A 14,544-nucleotide genomic window follows, 5' to 3' on the forward strand; every position below is an offset into this window, starting at 1 on the left:
AAATGTAAGTAAACAGTGTTTGTGCTCACACGTAACGGGCTGGTTGGCTCTGGGGTTACAATGGAGTGATAAAAACAACAAGGTTGCAGGTTCAACCCCCTGTCGGGTCAGTCATTGACGGTGACGCAGTCACATACTGCCGTAATGTCAGTCCTTCCAAGGCTGTATCAATGCTTTTGCAGCGCTTGGTGTTAATGTCTTATGATAAATACTTTGAAATGTTTTCATTGAAAGCACGGAGCCCTCCGCATGCCAGCTATTTACGTATTTACCATTATCACCGACAAAGCAGTATCACGTGTTAAACAGGGACGCAAGTCCTCACAAGCACGGCTCCAACGTAATCCGTGAAGGAAAAGGGGGGGGGGGGACTTTGGCCTGCACTTAAAGTTAAAGTATTTATACACGTATCTCATCTGGTAGTCAAAGCAATTTAGTTGTTTTGTTCGGTGTATAAAGGGATAATGCATGGCCTCGAATGTCTCGTAGGCTAGTGACTATTTGGCTTGAATTTGTGTATTGTTTCACGCAGGCGGTAGCGCAAGTGGTTACAGTGTGGCGCTAAAAGAGTGGTGGTAATCATTTTAATAATTATCACAAGTGTTTTTTTACAGGGGCATTTGTAGCCCCACGATGAAGGCCTTGAAAACGTAGCTGCTTGCACTCCCATTTCTAACAATTCCTTATAATTTACGGGGTTGTCTTTGATGCACTGAGACTGAGAGGGGTAATCACCTATCCTCAAGGGGGTGCTTCATCACCAGGTGGCACTGTCCCATGGTTGTGTTTTACGTTCGGTCGAATGTGTGTCAACCGCTTGCCATGCTGGAGCCTACAGTGATCATAGTGGGGCAAACCGCAGCAGGAAACTACGGAGTCAGGCGGGATCTGATTAGCCACTGAGTGCAGCGGCACTATTTAGAGGAATTCCGGCAGAGGTAGTGTGCACTTGTGCAATAGCTGAAGAAGTAACAAAGGACACCCAATTCCCCCGGTGTGCCTCGGCAATTGGTTTAATTGTCAGGGTACTTGCATTTCTCAGGCACAGGGTGGCGCGGAACAGGCAACGTCATTTGGATGTACTGGGAGCATTTTGCTTACGGACATGTGCTCACTTGCCAACTGCTATTCATGTGTCATTTGTATGCTTCCCCTCATGCGGATGTAATTTAACTGTGGTTCCCAGGCACGGGATAGCGCAGAGCATGTAGCGTCACAGTATATGTTCAGCGGGTCACAGTTACGCTTTGGCTGCCAGATTATATGACACCAGGGTCCTTGCTAGGTGGACCAGACCTAGTTTCTGCATAAGGGCGATAAAGCGTTCAGTTCATAGCCAGTTTGTTGTCACAGGACAATGGGTCAGATGTAGGTAAATATCATTTACCGATTCTAAAATACCGAATTTTACCGATTCGGTATTTTAGACTCGGTAAATGATATGTAGATAATGATTCGGTACATTTTACCGAATTGGTAAAATTCGGTAAATACCGATTTGTTATTTACCGAATCGGTATTCCCCATTCATTCCTATGGGCCTGGAGGCCCGTGGGAATAATAATCTACATTTGTATAGCGCACAACCACCCATTAGGGTCTCTAGGCGCTGGGGGCCGTCGGGAAGATTAAGCAAGCTATTGCCCAGAGTCACATGGTGCTGGGCTAACCTGCCGCCGGAGCCGGGGATCGAACCGTGGTCCCCAGATTCCAGCGTCAGTCGCCCTGGCCGCGGCGCCACACCTATTCGGTAAATACCGAATCGGTAATAGGTGGTAGACCTACAAGGGTGGCAGGGTGTCACATTGACACCCTGTTGCACCCCTGTATAGTGCATTGGTGCACATGTGGCACACATACATGCCCTAAGGGCATGTATGTCTGCCACATGGCACTGTTAAAAAAGCACAAAATTGCTTTATTAACAGTTTTCGTTATTTACCACCAACTTGTAGTTGATAGTAAATAACGAATCCTTACAAGTGAAAAGCACTCACTTGAGTGCTTCCTACATTAAGGATTCGGTAATTTACCGAATCGGTATTTAAGAATTCGGTAATTTCCGATTCCTTAAATTACCGATTCGGTAAATTACCGAATCCTTAAATTAGGCCCTTACATCCCAAAAGCCTAATACCGGTTGGTAACGGCCGAAATTCGGTCATTTCGGCCGTTACCGACCGGTATTAGGCTTCCTACATCTGGCCCTATATCACTTTGCTTGGGCAAACAATTACATTTTAAGAGCACACAGGTTAGGTGTTTGATGTCACCACGGACCGGCAGCTGTAAACTCCGGGGTATTGCTCCCGGTCTACCGTTGTTCGTTCTGCATGAAATGACAGTGGATGAGCGATGGGCAGTCGTTTCAGCCTACATTATTCACAGGGTGCACTCAAGGTTCATTTAGGGGTCGTTGTTAAGGTGGGTTCTTTACAGTGGTGCCTTGGTGAGTGACCTGTGCAGCGGATTAGTTGGTTGTGGTGCGTTTCCTAAGAGTTGGGATGCTCGGTACAAACCTCAGCTTGTCCCGTTGGTGTATGGGGGGGGGGGTGGCGTGCGTTGTGAGCAATCGGTTTTGCTTTATTGCCTTGCATGAATACTTTGCTGCTTGGCCAACGAGGTCCTTGTGCCACCAAAGGTTATGCCCAGAAATTAGCACAAAAGCAGCCTTAAAACCTTGGTGGTCTTAGAGTTTCTCGTTGTCTAATGGGTGTGAGTACTGATATCGATATGTCTCCCTCATCTTCATTGCTTGAGTTTGCTGTCAATGAAGTGTCAGTCATAGTCCTTTAAAGGTCACGCATAGTTGCACTGAAATGATGGAAATGTCACACATGCAATCTGAAACCTTGGCAGCTATGGAGGGGGGCGGCTAGCTCCCGGTTGGCTATGCAACTGAGCTAGACTTGTGGCTTTTTATTTGATGCAGGTAGAAGCACTGACTGAGCCAATGGATGGGCTTGTTGTCCGTGTAGTGCGCCTTTTGTAACAAATACAGGGATTAAATGACATAGCGGCTAAATACCAGGCAAGGCACGGCCTTCCTCAACACGCGTGGGGGGCTCTGACACGTTAAATACACAACATCCTAGAGGTTTGATGTCAGGAGGGCATATACTGGTAACAGCACATGATGTAGTACTACCAGCTGCTCTGGGGACAAATCATTGGGGGCACCTGTTTGGAACAGCCTTAATTGACACAGCTCAGTTCTTTCATGTCCACTGTAAGGAAGTTTACTGACAGTGCACTTAAGTGGCACTAATGCTTTAGACCTCTATTGCATCCCACGAGTCCCAATAGTGCTCCCACTAAGCCAGACGCTATTGAGAATTTAGAAACATGGAGACTAGCATTAGCACGATCGCTGAACCTCATGTGCGCCTCAAAAATCCAGGAACAGCAGCATAGGTACTAGTGGAGAGATCCCGGCATATGGGATTTGGTTGACCACAAAGGAGAGAACTGGTTGACATGTTGCCTATGTCATTGAATTGGACAACATCTACATAGCAACAGATGGCTAGGGCAGGAGTGCATGTGGCACATTTGTTAATGGTACAGGGTAATAACTGTTTTACCCTAGGAAACTGGGATCTCATGCCCAGGTTTTGTCGTTCTTGGCTGTCGATTACCAGCCCAGCAGTGGGAAAGTACTACTTTACATTTCCTCTGTGCTGGGTTATGCTAAGTACAGTTCCTCCCAGCAGCTACGGGGTTGTGCTGACTGAGCTGTAGGACGGTGGCCCGATTGACCATGTGAGTTATTTAATCCCTGTGATGTCATGATGAGGTTTGGTAGCACAGGGTAATGGGGCAGATGGAACTAAATTTCTCTTGTATGGACGATACGAAGGGTAATGAAAATAACCTGGTATGGAGTCTATTCTGTAGTGTGCCACGGTGGGAGTGCGGTAGGCACATTCAATTTACACTGCCTCTGGGATAAGCCAAATCGCTGCCTAGCCACCTAGGGGGTGGGCAGATGCCTGCTTAAGTGTGTACTCCCTTCTGAATAGAGAGGTGGGTTCGGCCAGGCTTAGGTGCATACCCTAACCAACCAGAAAATCCATTTACAACATTGGTAGAGAATGCCAGGAGTTGTGTGCAGTCCATTCGTAACCGCCCCACAGGGCGAATGTTTTAGGCCACAAGGTTTGTTGAGGGCTCTTGTGTGGGAGCCTGGCGAAGAGCTAAGGACAGGCTAGGATGTCTTATGCTCTCGCCACACTGTTGAGTCCCAGTCACGCACAGATTGTAACAGGGTGAGCTGGCTGCGGGTCAGGAAGCGCCAAGGCGTCAGGAGCACTGGCGGCTTACAGCCAGATGCAGTATCTGATGCAAGGGGCATCGGTTAGAGTAAGAGCCCTACTCAGAGGTACAGTGGCGTAACGAAACTTGAGGGGGGCCCCCTGCAAAGCACATGGAGGGGGCCCCCCACGCCCCCGGTGGCCTGGTCCACCACCTACTACTTTGCCCTACCACCCAGAAATCTAGAATATTTTTATTTGAAGCCCCTGCACCATTTAATATAAAGAGCAGAGCCTCTGAGGCTTTATATAGCGCAAACTTGACCCAAGAGGGTATCAGAGCGCTTTACATTTAGGACCGTTGCGTTAAAAGTTATATCAGTTACAAGACCATAGGAAGGTACAGTACACAAAAACAATGTTGCAAGAATTCGTAGGAGGGAGGGGAGGAAGGAGTCATAGCGGGGAGACGAGGAAGAACTGTGCCCAATGTCTGGCTGGGTAGGTGACTGTCAAGTGTCCAGAAGAAGGTCTATGATATCCAGGTAAACACTACATAATCTAGCCATGAGATCATGAAATGCAAAAACTTTATGGAAGGGAAGCAACTCATTTAAAACACAATTTTAAATAGAAGCCAACTTCAGCTGTATTATTGATTCAAGTGGCATCAAAAACTTGGGGATCTACTTAAACTACTATATGCTCTACTAAAAGTAAAAGGCTTGAACATAATAAAAGTCCCTCTGTATACCAAGACACGTTGTTCCCCACACTGTTCCCATAGACATGATCACCAGTTTTGTTCCAGTGAGCTTGAGCTTCTTTGCTGCCTTCCTTTGGGCAATTCCTTTATTCCAGTTTGGGACACTTTGTCTTCACTTCAGTGACTGTAGCTTCATCTTAAAAACTATTTACATCCTTTTAGTGTAAATGTACAACAATGTGCCAGAGCTAATCAATTCAAGCAAGGATAGCAGATAAAGAGAACAAAATAATTGTATCGATTCCTCTAGGGCCCAAAATGGAAAGGCAACACAGCGGGAGGAGAATAGAGGTATTCAGGTCAGACTGAGTCCATTTTACAAACACTGCCGAGTTTCAGGACACATGCTGCAGAGTACCGATGTAAAAATCCACCCATGTCAGGGTAAAAGACATTGGGTGTCATATTCAAGGAACACACCTGTTTGCCTATAGAATATGGGTTTACAGAGACCATTGCTAAGGCAGTGGAGTGTCTGTCATATTTAACAATGTGTCACTGCAAAGGACACTTCACGTTTGAAACTTGGCAAGGACAATCTATACTGGGTATCGTGTTTAAAGAAGCGTCTATGTCAGAGAAAAGGATACTTACTGGCTGTCACATATCTACGTGGCTACTGTTTAATGTGATGCTTGATGACCAGAGTTGTGAACTCAGTGTTTGTTGCTGCACCTAGGAGAGAAGCTGCAAAAGAGGTGTGATGGTAGGGATATGTATTTGAACAGGACTATTGATGGGGACAGTTAGTGAGTAAGAGAGCCTATGCGCGCAGGCTGTGGCTTGTGTGGTGTTTTTGCCACATGTGTGCATGGCAAAGAAAACTCAACCTGTGTGGCCACCAGTGTTCCCTGGAAGCCGCGCGGCTGGGCGCCAGCGCACATCAGTGCCCCTGAGCGCGCACTGCCATGTGTGTGGCGCGCACACACATCTCTGAAAGCATTCGCGCCACTGAAGCAGCGCGAAAAACCGGCATTTCTAGAGGCATTTAGCAAGTGATCGCTCCAGGAGCACTTGCTAAATTCCTTTTGTTTTCTAGAGTGTGGCTGTGGGGCTCATCGTGTGCTTTTGTTTAAAGCATTCGTGGTAATTGCAGAGCCCATCACGAGCAGCGATTAACATGAATGCTTTAAACAAAAGCTCACGATATGCCCTTCAGCCACAGTCTGGAGAGCAAAAGAAATGTGTTCATACGTTCACTTTGAATTCAACGGACGTGCCTCGGTTTTGGAAAGGCAATAATCGTATTCAATATTTGTCCAGTCAGCAAGTTGCTTTACTCAAGGTATGCGGTGGAAATCTCCGAACAGATGACCATCAGATGAAATTGCGAGTTTTAGGTGATGCTACATGAACTCTTTGATGGTTCCAGTGATCTGCAAAACCCACATGCGCATGGCTCATTGGAAATGCCCAGGCCTCCTGTACTGCATCTTAAAGTTTTTTTTCCGTCAGGGAATACGAATCCGTCAATTTATCAAGGACTTAACTCTGTTGTTCTTACTGAGGCCTGTCTGTATTGGTATTCCGTCTCTTAATGGTGTGCAAAGGGATAACTTCTAAATGACAGTCTCACGTGCACATTAGTGTTTGTTACTTAGTTCAGGAGCATCATCTGCCTATGATTACTTTTTAATCTAGTATTTTACCAGATGTGCGAAGTAAGAACGTGACCGTTATTGTTCCCATGATGTAAAAACGAGGCTGCTGTTTGACTCACAAGCATGTATTTGCATCCTTAGATAACTTTGTGATATGAATCATGTTTTAAAATGCATATTCGTTTAGTGCGCCTTGAGGGTTCACATACCGCCTCAAAGTGAGCTTGCATTGCCTTTTTTTTCGCATTTGAAGTACATTATAGAATAATTTCGCTAGCATTCATGCATATTGTTTAAAGTAGTAATCACGTAAAATTTTTCCTTATTTGATTCGCTCGACCCTTGTTGTCTAATCTGTTAACATAAAATCAAATATAAACATTATAGTTAAGCCTTCTAAACACTTCCTTGCACCCTTTCTCATTTGGGACACGAAGGCAACTTTGTGTGGCTCCTGTGTAAAAAATATTCCAGCATACTACTGAAAATCCTATTTGAGGGGGTTCACCTTTTTATTAGTCTCTGGCAGCTTACAAAATACATAGATGTGGCGTTTATGACTATGAGATCGTGTTAAACATCTGACCTTGAGACTCCTCCAACAAAATAGAAAATCTGCAGGGTCTTTATTAAATAATTTTAGTTTATAGATCCACCTCAGCCACCAGTGAATCCAGTAATCTTTCTGTAATGTTGACAACAGCTAGTAGTTCTGACACACTTAGTATTACTTGGAGACCTTAATATTAATTTAGATTCTTCTTGCTCACCATGGGCTGATAAATTTAGGGATCTGTTGGTCCTTTTAAATTTCAGGCCTAGTCTCCCACTACCAACCTAAATGAAAGGCAACGCTTTTGATGTAATTTATTACTACTGATTACCAAGCCTCTCAACCATATCCTTTAAGGGGGCCAGTCCGCTTTTGCTCACTTTTCTCCTGCTTTTTTAGCAAACAGTTAAAAAATGTGACTGCTTCCACACACTCAAAAGTACAGTAGTTAAAATCAAATTTCGAAGGAAGCACTAGTACAGCCGGTTCCAGCACTAAAGTTGATGGAAGATGGACTCATACAATAATTTTGCTATAGCCAACTATGTGCATCTGTGGTTTATATAGCCAGTGGGTCTCCAGCCTTTTCTATAGTGCGAGCTGCTACTGCTCAAGAAAAATCCTTTAGCGTGAATAGAAAATTTAATGGCTGTAAAAGTAGCATCTTTTTACGTTAATCTAGCGATCAGTTTAAGGAGTATTATCAGCAGTAACCACTCAAGCTTTTCAGGTGACTAAGCGCTTCAAAGGTATTTAGCAAACACTACCTTTTGTTTTCGTCAGACTATTACCTCCACTAGTGCGTGGAATCACCTCCTTTACTGCTTTCAAAAAGGAACTCTGACTCAGATGAATTTAACTTTATTTACAGCGCCGCTCCTACCAGTGTAGGGTGGCAGAGCACTTTACATCACACTCCTTACACTTAGACAGTTACTCATATGTGTGTAAATCTTTGTATAGGAAATGTTACATACAACAAATGACTACAAGGTGTTTGAGTGACATGACATCCATACTAGTACGCAGTATAGTTTAATAGTAATTGGTTTGGAGAAACACACTGAAATTAGAATGTAATATCATGATTGGGGGTTCTCTTCAATAAACAGAATTGATTTCTATTCAAATGAACCCTTTTTGCAAACATAGGGTAATCAGTCTGGTGAAAACATGAACGTTAATAGCTCACTGTTCTATTTTAGGATTTTGACTTATAAACTGCAAGTATCAAAAGGATCTCACTGACCAAAGCAGTAACCCACTGACCCATTTATATTATGTGCACTTTGTGATCTGGATGGTACATGTTAATTGCAGCAGGCACATTAGCCCTCTGTGCTACCTTTCCATGAGTCAAAACCTCCACTTGACAAAACTCCATCTATCTCTAGGAAGAACATTAATCACCGGAGTTATCATGACATTTTTATTGTTGCCTAAACCTGCTAGCGGCCAGGCCTGCTCAGCGCTGTTTATGAATATTCTATCTCTGACGCATAGCATTTTGAATTTGAAGGCGCAGTTGCATGCTCATATATGTTAGACAATTTTAGCGTACTGGTGCTGCCCCATTGGAAGTGTACAATTTCAGTATTGTCAGAGGGGCGCTAGAATACAGGACAAATGCATTTTAATGCTGTGATGTGGACACTAGCATTAACATGCGTTAGCCGAAAGCCTGATGCGGCCCTACCCTAACCCAGCCCTGAAACTGCATTTGTTAAAGTTTTCAAGTTAATTGCAGCGCCCATTGCGAGCTGAAAACTTGAACAAATGCACACTATCAACCCACAGCCCAGCTCTATTAAGAAACGAAATGCAGCAACATAGTTGCCAAGGTTTCAAATTGACATGTGGGACGGTTTCAAACCTGCCTTAACAACATTCACTTGGATCTGTTGGTGAGAAAATGCACCGTCTTTTCACTTTTTTAAGCAAGTTTGGAGTGATATTTGGCGCTGCACCTACATGCGCGGTCTGGTTACTGGCGCACATAGCCTTGGTTGCAGCACACATAGACCTTACACTGCCGCACACAGAGGAAAAATATTAGAGGGAACATTGGTGGCCACTGGCGTGGAGCTGCGCATACACAATGTTTGAGAAACGTGTGACAATAGGCACAGTCACGCAACCCTAGTCAGGACGTATGATACTCACACAATTAACCCTCTGCCAGTACAGACATTTCAGATGTCAAGTTTAGACGGCTAGTAGTGTTCAAAGCAATGGGTGTTTAACAGAGTTTTTATATAGCGCGAACTTGACCTAGTATAGGGTATCAGAGCTCTTTACATAGCACCAGTTGCGTTACATAAGGACACATTAATTTTTGTTATGCACAGGGAAATTAAGTGATTTGCCCAGAATCACAGGATGTTCAGCGTCATTTTGCCGAGACTCGAACCCGGTTCCCCAGATTCTACAACGTTAATGATAGTGCCAGCAAACAGGGCAATGACAAAGTGCAGGGTGACTGGATCTCTGTTTCATTTGAGAGCATTTGAGGAGGTTTTATTAAGGGTCCACACACAATCTAGGAACTCTTTCCGTCCAGCAACCACCAAAGCAGTGCAAATGTGAAAGGCATTCAAATGCCGCAACTGGAGCTGTTGCCAATCCACAGCGCCGAGATACGGGTAGCTCACTGTAGTTGTGTATGCCACGTTCCAAGTCCAGTGGCGTTAAACAAAATGATGGGGACCCCTGCCGAATGTGACAAGGGACGCCTGAGTCACCCATGTCTGACAGATTTGCATTTGTCTTAGCTCAATTGGTGCGCCAAAATATGATTCCGAATGTGGGTGAAGAAATATAAGGGCCATAAGATAATGGATAAAATAAATATGTATATCAGAAGAAATTTTAATTTCTCATCAGTAGCAACAGTGAACGACTTCCACCGCACTGAGTCCAAGAGGCCCGGTCCTCAAGGAAAGTGGGCCGAGTGTGCCTCCAAGCCCATCAACAGGCAAAGCTGAACACAGGAACTGTTTGTTGAACCGGGGCAGAGGCAGTGCGCCCTATAAGGCCTAGGAAATAGAAATCCAATGTAAAGTCACAATGGACGCCTGGTGAACACACCCCGCCTTGCGGGTACACTGTGCTCGTGGCCCGGGGCAGCAAGAAAGAGTGAGTTAAAACTCTCCTATACCACGTAACACGTGTGGTGACAGTGACATGTTTAACACACACTGCTTTACATGGCACACCTTCTACCCTGCCCGTGCCTGCAACAAACCCACACAATACCTAATTAGGGATTACTATGTTAACATCCATATTTCTACAAGAGTGTTAACGGAAATATTTCAAAAGAGCGTCATCGCCTCTTCACCCCCCAGCCTTCAGCATACTGTATTGAACCCTCTAGGTGAATTGCATTAGCACAGTTATTGTCTTCCAAAGTGGGTGTTACATTTAATACGGTCTTGAAGGCACAGGAAACTGTGTCAAACGGAACACCCCTCTTAGGTCCGAGATCATTTATTATTCTTATCATACAAAAGGGCGCCGGTTTCTGCATTTAACAGCCCTGTAGTGAAAGAAGACACCAGGGAACACATGTAACCGTCCTGCCAGGGAAGGAGACGCTTGTGTCCACATTTATTAAGACAGGATAGAAGACAAAAATATTTCTCCCTTTCCCGACTTGTCAGGTCACAGGATGACAGGCTAAAGTATTATAAAGTGCTGTAAGCAGGTGAAATCAAGAGTGTTCCGGGCAAGCGGGTCGCAGACCTCACTTTTATTGGCACTTTACAGTCACCATGACTGTCACTGCTCCCTTTCATTCTCCCTCGTCCCTCCTTACCTGCCAACTGCCTCCGCAGCAGCAGCGCTGATTGAGGCTCGATCCTGCTTCACTTGGGAGAGGGGTGCATAAACTCTGGGCAGCCAGTGCCCCCAGACAATGCCTAAGAGTAATAATGAAAGAAGACGCTCAGAGGCCCGGGGCCCGCACATGCGCAGTTGTGCACCACTCAAATAATGAAGAGCGGGCTGTTCTGAAGCACTGGGCGGGCCAGCCAGGCGACGGGGCCTGCACACCATTTCATTAAAGGCGAGCCTCTGAGGCCCGGCCGGGGCCCAGGCGTGTGACGTGCGTGCACCTTTTAATTTATTAAGAGGCCGGGCGCACCATTAAAATTCATGATGAAGGCAAGTGAGGGGGGCCCTGGAGCGCGGGGCCCCTGGAGCGCAAGGGCCCTCCCCGCAATGCGTGGGCTGCGGGGGCCTGTGTTACACCCCTGCAGAGGTACTGTCTTAAGTGCATGGAGGTCTGTTGGCACATCCCTTTCAATGGAAGCCATTGTCTAGCAGGCACTTGCAGGCATAAGTAACAGTATCAGCTACCAGTTCAAACATGCATCTTTCGCTAATTTATTCAGATAACTGGGGCAGGAAGTAAGGAGGCTGGACAACTTCCTGCTATGGCACATCTTGTCAGGAGTGATTGTCAAAGGGATTCACTTCAGCCAGGTAATGTTAGCACCCATCCACACCAAGCTGATTGTTTAAGGTCACGCGGGGCCGCGTTTACACAGCCCAGTATGAGGCCTTGGGGGTCTGTGTCATGAATCACTGTGAAAAAAAATTATTAACTGCACGTGGCAGAGTGTCAGTTACCTGTATATAGTTCTCGCAGATACACTGTATCATATTAATTTAAATAATCACTTTAGTTGCAAGTTGTAAGCGTGAGATTACCTCAATTTCAGCAACCGCTCACATTGTCAGCAACGAAGCTGCCTGGGAGGTCTGGGTGCAGTCACCACAGATTAAACTAAACAGGCAACAGCTTGGCAGGAAAGGAGGGATGCTGAATCGATTGCCCACTTAGCAGCATGACTATTGCACAGGAGGATGGAGGGTGATTCAAGGGACACAGGTGGTGTGACGGCAATGCAAGACTGTCACCTTATGCTGGGTAGGAGGTTCTGTATCACCAACCAGAATGGTGCCAAGTGGCAAACCCAGAAAATATGTTAAAGATATGGGTGTTTCTGGCCTTACGGCGGTGTAGAGCCATTTCAGTTAGAGGTATGCCAAGGTGAAAATTGTGTGCTGCTTAAGGTTCTAATGACCAGTGCGGTTTGTGGTATCTTTTCAAGGGGAAGCGATATGTTAGGCACTAAGCGCTTACAGCGTAGCACATTCAAGCGGGCGTTGTTTTATTGCAAGTTGCAACGGGAGATTTTCTTATTAAGCCAGCAATAAGCAGCCTGGGAAGCCTAGGGGCGAATACCACAGATCAAACTGTAAAGGCAAAATTACTGTACAACAAGAGGGATAATGGCAAGTACACTAAGACTCCCTTGCTTAATGTCACATATTCCATGGCGGGATAGTCACCAATTGACACTGGGAACCTTGTATTCTAATAGTATCTTTGGTAATATACACACAACTCTGTGGTCTCTTGGGGTATGTAGTCCAACCATGAAGTGTAGAATGCAAAAGAACTGCACATTGCCACTATTTTGAGTGTGACAAATGCAACAATTTGATCCCTGCCAAAGCAAACCAAGGTTCTTAGGGTCAGATGCACAATATACAACCGTTCACTCCAGCCTCACTGAAGGTAGCTGTTAGCAGAGGTATAGAATAGGATGTCTTGCGCCAGGGTGCGGTCTTACATGGGCGGCACAGCAGATAGTCTGCTGTCAGACGAGGGTGCTTGCGGTATAGGAGGCCAGGCAATGTAGCAGAACCAATGCTAAGGACCCCTTGTCCCCTACTGGACTGCCTGAGAATGTGAGGGCAGTGGGATTTGCAATGTTACAGGTATTTTCCCACCCATACAGGGGCAGAAGGGTACATTGCAGGAATCTGCATAAATAGAGTGGGGGCAAGACCTATAGGGCATCAAGGGTCACAGCTGGTTAGCAGGTATGTGGGTATCTGTGATCAAGCTTTAGTAAAGCAAGCGTGGTAGTTGGCGTACGTTGTCACTTCATATGATTACAGTGACTTCAATAGTGTGCGCTAGGCGAACAGTCTTGTTCGCCATGGTTTATTAACCCCTTCCGTGCTGCCGTCGGTCATTGGCCGACAGCAGCACTACCTCCCCAGTGCTGCCGTCGGCCAATGGCCGACGCGGCCCTGCCCGTTTTTCGGAAGTGCCTACGCGGCAGCAGCAAACGGGTTAATCGCAGAGGCCTGTGCACATGTCTGGTCAACCCCAACAAAGTAGGTGCACTCTGCTCCCAGGGCAGGTTACGGGCTGCTTCAGTGATGCATGACATGCCTCGTCTAGTGTATATAGGCTGGCTGTGGAAGCGGTCTTCTTAGCAAATGTGCTGCTGATCCATAAATTGGGGAAACAGGCGTTAGGGAACACAAAATGCTAGAAGGGCTGCAACTACAGGTTGCAGGAGGTGGGAGCCACATCAGCTTGCAGGGTAATACAGTGGTGTCTAGGAGAGAGAGATCCCTCCTGGGAAGCCATCACCGTCTTGCAAGTCATGTGAGGCACTGGTACATTCCCAGAGAAGGATAACCCCCTCCATGCGCAAGTTCGCTGAGCAATGGGCTTTGGCTTCAGTAGGCATGGGCTATGCCGGGCGAACACCAAAGGTTATTTTGACAAAGTTTGTGGTGCACCTGGCACAGGTGGACATGAATCTGTTCTTACTGGGCATGAATGAGGCCCGGGAAATTGCAGGTGGCAAGCGAGAATACAGCTGTGTTGGTGGGGGGGCTCTTTAGGCGACGGGGGCCGCCTCCAGAGCTTTGGCGGAGTTACAGGGCGATCTGGAAGAAGCTTGGTTACAGAAGGATACCTCTGCAAGAGCACAATAGGGGTGCCTGAGCCAAATCCCAGCAGCCTCATGGGAGGGTCCTGGAACAATGACGTCAGCGCCCTGTTAGTCCTTCAGGCGGTTGTGGGCCTGAACAAAAGGGGGCTTGCCTTACTACGCTCCGCCCTGAAAGGGGCGTGAGTAATAAGGGACCAATGTGTTACATGATCCAGTAAGGGGATCACCCCTATAAGGGTAGCGCTGATTGGGCTTCCACAGTGCTTGGCTCATCAGATGGGCAGGGCAGCATAGGTTGTTACAGCTGCCTGCCCTTGGATTTATTCATGCATGCCTACTCTGTTGTGGTGTGGGTGGGGTCTTGTGCCTATAATGGAACTATACACTTCCGTAAACATCCATGTAAAGTAGTGAGCCCTAATTTACAGGGCTGTTTACCGAAGTGCATAGAGGAAAATGGCTATTAACCTTAAGCTATGACTCAGTGTGAGCGCCTTCATTACCACTCGTATGCCAGGGTGCCTCACCAAATGTATTCTCTTTTAAGGATACTCAGACAGGCTTCAGTCTGGGCTAACACTTTTAACAGTGCCCCACTTTAAGTTAC

Source organism: Lissotriton helveticus, chromosome 2_1, assembly GCF_964261635.1.
Source record: "Lissotriton helveticus chromosome 2_1, aLisHel1.1, whole genome shotgun sequence".
In the NCBI taxonomy this organism is placed as follows: Eukaryota; Metazoa; Chordata; class Amphibia; order Caudata; family Salamandridae; genus Lissotriton; species Lissotriton helveticus.